A 13,060-nucleotide genomic window follows, 5' to 3' on the forward strand; every position below is an offset into this window, starting at 1 on the left:
GAAATGGTAAAAGCCTAAAAGAAATACCCAGCAGAGTCGCCATGCTGTCGCGCCCCCTTTTTCCTTCCGTGGAACCAGATTTATGACATTTGGGTATGGGACAACTCATTCCTTTTGGGAACGGGGTTTGCATTTTTTGAAGAGTCGCCACCTAACGATTTTAAGGTGCGTTAGGGCACCCATAATGTTCATCTACAACTATGTTTGATAACCAGAGATAGGGTAAGGGCTTGAAATTATCCTAAGGGAAAGGTGTTAGGCACCCCTCAGGATCCACTAATGTGGTTCCAGGCCAGACAGTTTTTGTGAATTTGTGCAATTAGCAAATAAACAAGTAAGGCTCAAATAATAGGGGATTTAAATACACAAGTGTTTGAAAGAGATTAATAAAAGCAAGGTTTTGAAAAGATTTACAATTTAAGCCTGCTTATGAATGTAAAGGGGTGTCCTATGTTTGTTTGTAATATGGATCACATCAATGCAATACCCGGTATGATATTTCTCAAAAGAGGGGATACACATGGTATTAGCGCACCGGTCATCATATCCATATCTACCCTTTCCCTCCCCGTGAAGGTAGTTAGAGAGAAGGTTGGCCTCGACCTCTATTGCATGCTGTTACCCATTCCTTCCTATCAGTCATGGAGGAATTTAGGAAATCTATCCTATTAGGGGGTTCTAGGCAGATCCTCAGGTTTAAGGAACAATACTAAGACGACATACAAAACAGGTAGGACTGCATTTAAAAGGAGAAAACACAAACAAATGGAAGGCTCAGATATACCTCCACGAATAAAGTACATAGAGAGCATGACTCATACACAGTTAATGTTTGAATTTAAAATCCTAAAATAGGGTGTTTAAGTGGTAACATCAGAACCAGATTTATTACATGACAATCCCATCCATATTATCTATTCTATGGAATTCAAACCTGAACTTTATTTTCTATTTCTATTACGATTCATTATTTGTATCTAATTGGCTCCTCTTCTTATTTATTTTTTATTTCAATTTCAGCATATCGATTTATGCCTACTCAGAAAAGAAGTTCGAATCAGTTTTGCCTACTGATTTTAACAGTTAATAATTAAACAAAGGCAGTTCCAGTTTTATTTAAGTTATTACCTAAGGCCTGCCAAGGCGTAAAGCAGTATACATCAACTATTCAAAATTATTACAAGACGTTTTGGAGCTTATTTTTACCCTAAGAGCATGTTGTTCTAGTGGAGTGCAGAGATTATTACGAGTTATTTCAAACGGGAGAATCAAGTGTGAAGCTATTTTTACCTCTTTTGTAATCAACAATTTACACTAAGTGTAAGTGCATATAAGATCCTAAAATATGATATATAAAATGCAGCATTCCTAGAGCAGGATTTCTAAATGTGTATGGCAAGATTACAGAATTTCCTAAGAGCAGGATTTCTAAATGCATAGGGCAAGAATGCAGAATTTCCTAAGAGCAGGATTTTTAAGTGCACATGGCAGGAATGCAGATAATAATAAAGTTCTAATTATTAGCAGATTTTAAAACATGATGTTGTAAAGGTGCACATGTTGAAACAATAAACATGAGACCTAAGAACATGATTTCTAATACATGCATGAACCTTAAGCATGGTTTATATTGCGGAGTTAGGAACATAAACCTTATAACATGTTTTCTACACTTAACATTCTTATTTACCCTATCCCTTTTCACTAGCCACCGCAATACTTGTTTACAAATTATTACAGACCATGTGATTGAATTACATAAGAAATGCAAAAAAAGAAGTTACAACTATAGGAAGCCTGATTCTGACTTCCTCTCTGAGTTATGTAATAAACCACCTTAAATGCCAATATTGTTCCATAGCCTTTCTCATATCTGGGTATGTCAGAGTTCCCTAAGGACCTCAAGGGATCCCGGGCAATGCTCACACCTAGATTGCATCACTAAACAGAGTGAGTGCAGTGTGGAAGGGCCAACTCTTACATGTCCAAGTTCAGAGGGAGCTCTAGGGTCCCAAGGCAAGGCTCACACACAAGGGGCAAAACCTAGTAGTCTATGAGTGCATGTGAGAGTGCTTGACATAGACTCAAAGTAGTTGAGTTGGAAAATAGTTTTGAAATCATCATGTTTGAAATGAGTTTGTAAAACAACAGAAGAGTTGTATTATTGAAAAACAGTTTCTGAAAGGGAAAGGGGACATGAGCAACAACAACACACAGAGAACAAGTTCAGAGAGAAGTACAACTTCAGCAGTTACAAACAAGGGAGTAGGGGTTGAGAACATAGAGGACCCAAATCAGAAACACCTAATTAGTCATGAACTAGGATTAATCAAGTACATTAGGAGACATACTAGTTGAGGGACATAAACAGGAACAAGTAAACATGTTGATTACATTTGAACCAAGGAGGGCAGAATTTTAAGCATGTTGAGTAAAGCAGTAAACAAGAAATACAATTTAACAGCATGAGCCATTAAGTTAGTGCAAGAGACTGGGATTGACAAACAAGAGAACACATAGAATTGAGTTTCAAAATTTGAACCAGGAACATACCAGTTGAAGAAGCAAAGTGCAGAAAAGTAAAGCAATCAGAGTTCCCGCAGTCTAGCCTTGGCTTTCAGCTGGCTAGACAAAGCAGTAGCACAAGTAGTAGTAGAGAAAGAAAGAAGAGAAAGTTTGAGTGTGTAAGTGTGTGTTCTGAACTAGTTGTTCGTGTGTTTAGAGAAGAGAGGGTAGTGTATTTATAGCTTTGAAAACGAGTAGAAAATAAAGTAACAAGTAAAGGTTTTGCACAATTATAGAAGTAGTCACCATTAGAATCCAATTAGTACAAGTACTTCCCTTTAATAAAGGAATTACTGCTCAAACGGATACTAACAGGGATAATTAAGGAAAGAAAATCAATTTGAGAAAGATTGATTTTTGACCATATAAGGGATAGTAAAAATATAGAGTATACGATTGAGTCTAGGTACAAAATATACTTAATTTGGGGAAAGGATTCAGCAGGGGTGAAATATCACAACAAATAAAGGAAGGGAATCAATCAACTCAAACAAACGAGTAAAATTAGGGGTTTATAAGAAGACCTTTGCAATCAACCGTAACTTAAGGAAATCAAGATCAATCAAGAGGGAGTCATGATTTTGCATTTCGACATATAAATAGGGAAGAATGAACCGGAGTATCAGAAATGCAAGGTCAACCATATTGACAAAAGAAGCAAACCAGATGAACACAAACATACACCAGCAACATGAGTAGGCTAAGGGCTCAGTGGTAAAAGAACCCACTTGAAACATGGTAATCAACGAGTCAAGTAGTCACGGCTAACACATAGAACCATAGTGGAAAACCAAACTAATAGGTAAAGAAGGTCAGAAACAAGTAAAGAAAGCCTTTAAACTCATAGTAATAAGTGAAGAAAAACTTTAAGAAATTAGGGTTTTAACAAAGTTGGGTTAAAAATTGGTAAGAACTCAGAATCATTCAAGACAAACAAAGAAAAGGGATCTAACCATAAAGAACCCAAATCGAAACAGGTATACATATAAAATAAACAAAGACAGTTTCAGAACCCCAAACAAACCAAAATTACTTAAGGTTTTCAACACGATGAACCAGACAGAAGAAAACATAAACAAACCGTTTAAACCTAGTAAAATCATATGACAATACTGAAAATCAGAGGAGAAGTCTTTTAAAAGAGATTAAGAAAACCCTAATCTTTGTAGACGAAGAGTCATTTTGAAAAAATCGGGGAAACCTTTTGAGAACAACACCAAGAGGTTCATAATATATGCAGATCTAAGGCAGATCTGAAAGAAGATGGGAAAAACCTTAAAGCTAGGGTTTTGGAAAACCCAGAAAAAGTAAGAAACCTTGGAAAGTTACCGATCTAGCCGGAAAAGTTATAGATCTTACTCGAACGACCATGGATGGCCGAAAAATGGCATGGAAAACCATGGGAAGCGAGTGAACTACCTCTGGTTCTCTTGAGAGCCTCAAAATGGTGACACATATTCAAGAGGGAGCCATAAGGCTGGTGGGTGGTAAGACCATCACGGATTCAGGTAAGGAGACGACCGGAGAAGGTGGGTGAAGTTCATCGGAGAGGAGGGGAGGGGAGAAGGTTCTATAGAGAACCAGAGATAGAGAGAGAAATATGAGAGTCGGTTGAGTGAAGAAATGAGTGGGGTTAGGGGGTTCGTTTGGTTTAATTTAGGAAGGGGAGCTAGGGATTGTTGATCTGAATGATCAAGGGTCCAGATTGCATGGGGTAGGTGGGGATACGGGTTTGGGTAGGATTTAAAGGATGTGGGTCGGGTTTAAATTAAAATTGGGTTGGGGAATTGGGGTCCAATTTGGGCTAGAATTGAAATACAAAAGGGGTTGTTATTTAAATAGCCAGTTTTCCCTTTTTAATTTATAAAAAATAGTAAATAATTTTTGAAAAATAAATTGAAAGTACTAATGTGATTTATAATACCCAATTAACAATTTAAAAATACAGGATCTAATTTTTTGTATAAAACACAATTAAACCTTAAAATGGTTAATATTGCAATTATGTGCAATTTAGCTTTAAAAATACTAAATAAAATTGTAAAAATATGTAAAAAATTACATTAGCCATATTTTGGCATAAATATAAAAATACTATAGAGGAATTATCAAAACTTATAATTCTGAAAATAATTATTGGGATTTTATGGATGAAAAAGGGGAATAAATCAATTAAAAAACCTTTAAAATTATGGAAGAATAATAAAACCCTTGGACATGCTTATATATGCATACATATACTATTTTGAAGGTATTTTTCATATTGAAGATATTTAGGGGAAAATTAGGTATCAACACTTTCAATAAAGAAATAGTTTAGATTTTTGTTACAAATAAGTCACGAAATTTTCCTAGTAAAAACTAGGGCAGAAAATGTCGTTCGTTTGTTTGCTTTGGAGCCTGAACAGGTTTTCACCGTGAGGCACAAAGTTTGAGATGACCAAAAGAAGAAGTCTCAACCAAAATAAAAGAAAAGAAAAACAAGAAAAGAAGTTGAACTCTAAGTGTAGAAGCGGAGAAAAGATGCGCACTGCCCAAGATAAGATTGAAGTCACAAGTTTTGCATTGTCCCGCCTTGATCCGAAAAGCTGAAGAAGGATGAACCAGCGGTTGCAACTAACGAGCATTAAGATTCAGATCAGAGTCTGTAGGAAGAACCCTCCAAGACTCAAAATCAAGCTTTAGAAGGTTTATAGATAGGAATCATGTAACTCGTAGTTGATAGGCTTAGCTAGTTTAGTTTTTCTTCTTCAATTTTGGTGTAATAAGGAGCTCAACAAGCAGAACAGCAGCAACAGCAGTGAAATCACAGTTTTCCGGTAGTCCCAGCTACCAAACCTTCCCGAACTACACCGACCTGATTCCTTTATAGCCAAGGATATGTAGGAAACATTTGAAGCAAGGTTCGGTCAGACATTTTCAAAAAATGCTTCCAAATGGAGTTTCAACGGGCAAAAATTGCTCGTGATTGCTCACTTCATCTTTGCCCGAAAACTCTTCATGTTTCCGAGCAAAGTGGGGTAGCTGTGAGTACCTAATTTTTGCCCTACATGAAAATAACTCCTAAAAATAGACAAAAAATTTATTTAATTTTTAGGAGTTTTTCTTTATTTAGTTGCATTTCATGCATTTTTATATTTTAAAACATAGAAAAATCATAAAATTGTCACGTTTAATTTCATGTCATCTTGGTTCAATTTGCATGTAGGAATTAATTACATTAAGTTAATTGCATTATTAAGGAAAAAATCACAAAAAATAGTCGTTTTTACATATTTAGCTTTTAGTCTTTAGAAATTAGTGTTTTACTTAGTTTTAAGTTAATTAGTTGTTTTAATAAATAAAAAATTTAATTTCTACAAAAAATAGCTTAATTTAAGTTTTTAATTAATTATAGAAAAGAAAAAGGGAAAAATAAATAGAAGAAAATAGGAAAAAAATGTTTGGTCTTGTTTATTCAAAATTGGGCCAATCCTTAAATTGACCCCAATTAATTAACCCAAGTCCTACCCTTTAGCCCAAGCCCAAATCCCACCTACCCAATAGGACCCCCTCACATTAAAAGACCTAGAGCTAGAAAAATAACATCAGATTAGAGATAGCTTCCCCATGTTCTAGACCTAAGCGATAGGAATCTCCTTCCCCTAGAGAAACGGCGTAACACCTAGGGGTCCCTTCTTCTTTCTTCTCCTTCATTTCTCCACAGACATAAGAGCTAAGATACAAAAATAATAAGATCAGATGCTAGACCCTTAGACAAGAGAACAACAGACACTCCTCTCTTCTTCAGTAAAGAATCAGATCCCCCCTTTTAGCAAGAAAAATCGGGTCCCCTCACCTTAAAAAACAATAGACCATCGGGCCCCCCATTTCCCAAACACACACGAAAATCCCACTAAAGCACGCTGGAAAATTTGAATTTCAGATTCAAAAATTCGAAGTTATTCTCAAAGTTCAAAAATAATTGAAGCAAAATACTGCAATTGAAGTTTTGATGTCGATTATCTGGGCTTGTTAATGAGTTCCGTCGTTGTCAAGTTTCGGCTCGTTTTTCGCTAGTCTTGTTGCTGTTATGTTGTCCTAGCTCTGTTGATTCGCGAGTTCTACCTTCATTTGGTTATTTTGAGGTCTTCATTTGGCTTTTGAGATATGACCTCAATTTCAGTCATGTAATTGTACTGCTGGATGTTCTAAGTGATAAGAAATCTGCTTAAATATTCTTCATCTCAATACTTTGTCAAACTATTTTACTTGGTTAACCATGTAATCTGCACATAGATATTAAATGCTTGGTGAAATTGGTCTTTGGAGTATGTGGTAGATCTCAGTAGCCCCTTATGAAAAATGAATAAGATTTTCCAATTCATTGTCACACCTTGTTTTATAAGGAAAAGTTGCAGCTTGTGCTGCAGATATACCAAACGGTAAAGTGGTTAGCCAAATAGGAATCATGTTGATAATTAGCTTCAGTTCTTCCACCTTGGTATCAGTTGTGTTCATATTAGATTTTTATAAATGATGAGGTTGGAGGATGGATGAAAATTTCGGATTGGTGACAACAAAAACATAAGGGGTGTAAAGCAATTAATTGAGATAGTATTGTGTGATTTCAGAAATAGGGTGCTACTTCACTTTTTTTTTGTTGTAAAATTTGAGTGAAGATTTTTTTAAAAATAAATCAATGTCATAAGTTTGGTAATCATGTATTCGTTTGAAATATCTCATAGTTAATTTCGTTTTACATGCATGAATTAATTTTGCTTGGAATGGGCATGCTAGATAATGGTCCAAAGCTTATCAATTGCCTCTATAATATTATCTATATCTCATGGCCTTGCAATAATCTCAATTTAAGGATAACAAAATCACAAACACCGTAGCATGCTTTAGGCTCGATTAATAAACCATCGTGATTATGGGTACGGTTCCCGTGACATAGTTACGATGCCTAATTTTCCAAATTCGGGTGTACATTATGTGATCCGATCATAACAACTTCGAATAATAATAAAATAAATATATCGCGAATCGCGGGTGCATTTCATGTAGCGTGATTTACGGTGTGTTCCAAAACGGCAAGTGTACGACAATCGTAACTTGTTCCAGAAATAATTACATAAATCCTAAAAAGCGGTTAAAAACAACCAAAACTAGTTATAAAGTGAAAAATGCACAATAGGTTTAAAACATGTAATAAATAAGATAATAGGCCAATTATTAATAGTTTAAGCGATCGTGCTAGAACCACGGAACCCGAGAATGCCTAACACCTTCTCCCGGGTTAAAAGAATTCCTTATCTACAAATTTTTGGTTCGCGGACTTTTAAAAATAAAAACTTCCTCGATTTGGGATTTTAAAATGAACCGGTGACTTGGGACACCAAATAAACTATTTCAAGTGGAGACTCTGATAAATAAAATAATTCCATTTCGAATAATGTCACTTTAATTGGAAAAACTCCCTTATATCCGCCCTCGGGTGGTAAAAAAGGAGGTGTGACATCCATGAGGCTGGATTGGCCTATTTCCTCGGTACTGGGTGACTTATAGTTTGTGATGTATATATATTCCGGGATGGATCTTTCCTAGGCCTAATGGGCCATATACAGTACCGAGTGGTTGAGCTCTATGAGTGGAAGTATTATACGTAACATTGATCATGATATCTGTGCATTGGTAATTAGAAGTTCCTAAGCTTTATACTCTGTATTGTTCATGCTGTGTTTAATTACTATTGAGAAGTTACATTTCTGTACAATTAACTATTGCAACCTGTTGAGGTTTGGTTCGTCACTACTATCAGTCTATAGTTTGGACTTGTTATTTACTAAGTTGGTATACTCACGTTACCCCATGCACCCATGTGTGTAGATCCAGGTATCTCGGGGCACGACAGCGGTTGTTGAGCACACCAGTTGGAGACTTTCTGTGGAGATTGCGAGGTACTGCTTGGCGACCGCAGTTCCGCCTTCTCCTTTCCTTATCTTTCTTTAGTATATTTATTTGGATATTCTCAGACCATGTTTGTCATGTTATTTCGAATAGATGTAGTAGTTTTAGCTCATGACATAGTGACACTCGATGTCGGGATTGTGTTTCTTTCTGCTAGATTTTGATTTCTACTTTTATCTTATTGAATTTATGTTAAAATTATGATTTTCCTTAAGTTTTTAATTGAAAAATGGAGTATTTGGAAATAAGTGGCCGGCCTAGTATCACGGTAGGCGTCATCACGACATGGTTAGAATTTGGGTTGTGACAGTTATTTAATTTAATTTTTGTATGATTGGGTGTTGATTATTTAGCTTGGTTCATGCTCCAATTTTAGAATTAATGGTTGCAAATATTGATCCATGTCTTTTTGACTTTGTCTCTACTTGAGATAAAGGGACCTAGTCTAGGTTAACTTGGCTAACAAGAAATTGGGCTAATTGAGAATTTGATTAGCCTAATTAAGGGTTCAAGCTAGAGATAGTAAGAACCCGATTTGAGCTCATATCAACTATTTTGTTTTATACCCATTTAGACTTAAGAAAGCCAAATTGGGCAAAATTACTCTTTGACCGAGAGGTATTGAGTGGTTAATGTAGATTTGAGAGGTATAATACACCCCAATCAACAAAACTAGTATTAACATCTTTAACCCATTAGGCGAACACCTAGGTTATGGTCACATCCCTAGGCTTTTTGACTATTTTAAAAAACACCAAAAACAATCATTCATTTCTAGTTTCTTTTCTTTAGCTTACCATTGTTAGAGTAATAGTAGAAGTAGAAATCAAAACTTTTTGTAGAAGTACAAATTGAGTTAATCCATTCGCTTTCTTCAAGTGTATACTCCTAACACCCCCTATAACTCCCTGTGGATTCGACCCCGACTCATAGTTGGGTAATATATATTGGATACGACCATATCATATCTCTTATTGAGGTGTATTATCGATGTCATCAATTTTTAGAGCTGTTGTCGGGGTGTTAAAATGGTGTTAGCTATATATTTTGGTTTGTTTTTGGAATATCTACTTTTCCTTCTGTGTTACTAACTTGTGTGAAACAATTTTAGGTACAATCATGGTAGCAAACAATGATCTCGAAAATATGTCTTTGGGGGATGTGGACATCGAGGATGATCAAGTTGAGGAGGTACCTCGTGAACCTCAAGCAAATAGAAGAGGTCGAGTGCCTCATTACAATGTCCACGCTCTACCATAACCTCCACCACAAGCGGCTCCACACTAGGTGTTACCCAATGAAGGATATGCTAGTGTAATAGTCCCTCCCCATATCAGGGCATGCAACTTCTAAATTACCAATGTGATGCTCACTTTTCTTAAGCAATGGGGTTTCTTCACCGGTGCTCCAACTCAAAATGCATATAAACATTTGAAGGGGTTTGTGGATACTTGTTGGGGGTGCAAATTAACAAATGTCTCCGAGGATGCATTGAGGCTAAGACATTTTCCCTTCTCTCTACGGGGGAAAGCTTTAGATTGATTAGAACGATTATCGAACCATTCAATTCACACTTGGAACGAGTTGGCGGAAAAAAATATTGCTAAGTTCTTCTCTATCGAGCATATGGCTACACTTTGAGATGAGATTTTGGCATTCAAGCAAGAGCCAAATGAACCACTAAATGAGATATGGGAGCGCTATAGAACAATGGTTAAGGAATATCCCAACAACAATATGATGAAAAACATGATTCAACAAACCTTCTATCGTGGGATCAACACCAACCAACCAATGTGTAGTGAATCAACTTGCCAGTGAGAACTTTATGACTACGCCTCATGCGGAGGCGTATGAGATTTTGGATGAGATGACGGAAACGTCATCGGCTGGGCAATCCCGGGTCAATATTCCACAAGGTGGCCCGAATATGATCCACCTTCACAAAAGAGTTGCATGACTGTGGGCAAGCCATTGCCAGGTTGAATACTACCAAGAATCAACTAGCAAAGGCTCAACTTAATTAAGTGCAAAATCTTAAGCAATTCAATTCTATGGAAGGAGTGAACATAATGGTGAATAAGAGAAGTACCAAGGGTCCACAAGTGCAAAATCGAGTGAAGAACTATGTGCAAGAAGATAGTTCTTTTGAGCAAGATGATTCCTATAATGGACAAGAAGAAGAAGTGCAATATGTGAATAATTTTCAATGGCAAAGAAAAAATTTCCAAGGACCAAACCAACAACAATGGCGACATCAAAACAATCAAGGCAATTGGAATTCTAACAATCAAGGCGATTGGAGCGAAAACAACAATCAAGGGAATTGGCATAACAACAACAACAATCAAGAAAATTGGAGCGGAAATAATAAAGGAAATTGATGGTGATGGTGGGGGGGGGGGGTGTAACAATCAAGGTGGATAGAACAACAATCAAGGAAATAGGGGGTCGGGCTTTCAAAGGCTCTCGATGTACCAACAACCGAGCAACCTACCTCATTATTCTTCACATGATCCGAGTTCTTCAAACAATGAGATGGAGCGTATTGAAAATATGTTCAAGCAAATGATGGCAAACAATGCCGATTCGGATGCCCAACTTGCCTTACAAAACACATCAGTCCACAACCTAGAAATTCAAATGAGGAAAATCTCTCAAGTACTAAATTCTCGTCCTAAGGGGGGGCACAACCAAGTGACACAGTAGTAAATCCAAAGGGTGAAAACAACACGGAGCATGCCATGGCCGTTACCACAAGAAGTGGAAGAGGTTAGAATGCACCCACCTCAAGTCAAATGCAACTTGTTGATGATAATCAAGTAGTGCGAGAAGAGGAATCTCGAACAATGTGGAGCAACCTAATGATGGAGTTAGGATTGATATTGATGATAGTGTGGAAGAGACTGAATAGGAGGTGAACCCGTCTAGGGATTACATTATTGATATACGAGAGCCGGTTGTACAAAAGGCTAAGGCACCATTGCTTAAGCCTCCACCTCCATACCCTCAAAGTTTTGCCAAGCAAAATAGTGAGAATCAATTCAAGAAGTTCATTCAAATGATGAAGAGTCTCTCAATCAATGTGCCATTAGCTGAAGCCTTAGAACAAATGCCCGGTTATGCAAAGTTTATGAATGTCACGACCTAAAATCAACTAGTCGTGATGGCAACTAACCCAACCCGCTAGGTAAACCAACTAATAACTATCCAATTTAAATATTGCTAATAATTCAATAAAACAAAATAAGTTATCTGGATCTATTACATTTCCCAAGAACTAGTAGTACAAATCATGAGCTTCTAAAAATAGAGTTTACAAAGCCGATATGAAGAAAATATATCTTCTGTTTGAAAAGTACATAAATAGAATTTTATATCTAAGGTTACCGTGAACAAGAGGTAGCTACAACAGGAACGCAGGTACGCCTTCAAATCCAACAACCATCAAACGCAACAACATCGACATTCAGGATCTGCACGCAATTTACAGGAAGTGCAGTATGAGTACAATCTTCCCTATGTACTCAAAAAGTAACAAAGTTAACCTCAAGTTGAGTAGTGACGAGTTGTAACATAGGTCGGGTCCACCACCAATGACCAACAACAGTTCATACAACATAGAGCATATAAACAAGGAAATAATATCAGAGATAAAAATGGTAAACTTTTGCAAAGTTTTCCGAAAAATAGTTTCATTTTTCAATAATATCAGTGAAAACCCAAATCCTTTATCGAAATCATCAAAAAATTATGAGATGGTTAGAAAACTGTAATTTTCCTAAAAAATCCTTTCCACAATAAAAATGTTTCATTTCCTTTCCAAATAATAAGTGTGAAATACCACTCTATGCTCACATATCAATATGTGAAAAAAAAGTCATGAACAATGTGATACCGTACAGCATGAGGAAAATGCGTCTCTGTGCATGTATCCCATATATGCATGCCAATGCCATTTATCTCAGAGATGAATCATGTACTCACACTCTCAGAGTACTTAACATTACTGTATCACACTTTTCACTCATCATACTCAACCACTCGGTATTGTATATGGCCCATACGGCCTAGGGAAATCCATCCCAGAACATATACAACACTGACTATAAGCCACCCAGTACCGAGGAAAAAAAGGGCAGTCCAACCCTGTGGAGAAATCCATCTTCAGGTATCAAGTACTTCGGACAAATCCATGTCCAGGGAAATCCATCCCTCAGTAATATCATCCGCACTCACTGGGGGTGTGTAGACTCCAGAGGGGATCCTTCAGCCCAAGCGCTATAACAAGCTAATCATGGCATAAATCAATAAAACATGTTACAGCAGCCCGATCCCATAACTGTCACTCATAATCAGGCTCTCGACCTCACTCAGTCATCAATCTCTCTAGTCTCACCCACGAACTCAGAATGTCATAAAAACTGACCCGGAATAATGATATGATGTATCAATAAGTAACAATTGAGACTGAGATATGATATGAATGCATGAATGTGACTGAGTACAAAATATCAATGAAACAATGAGATGACAGCAAGAA

The sequence above is a fragment of the Nicotiana tabacum genome, chromosome 7, assembly GCF_000715075.1.
Source record: "Nicotiana tabacum cultivar K326 chromosome 7, ASM71507v2, whole genome shotgun sequence".
NCBI classification, from domain to species: domain Eukaryota; kingdom Viridiplantae; phylum Streptophyta; class Magnoliopsida; order Solanales; family Solanaceae; genus Nicotiana; species Nicotiana tabacum.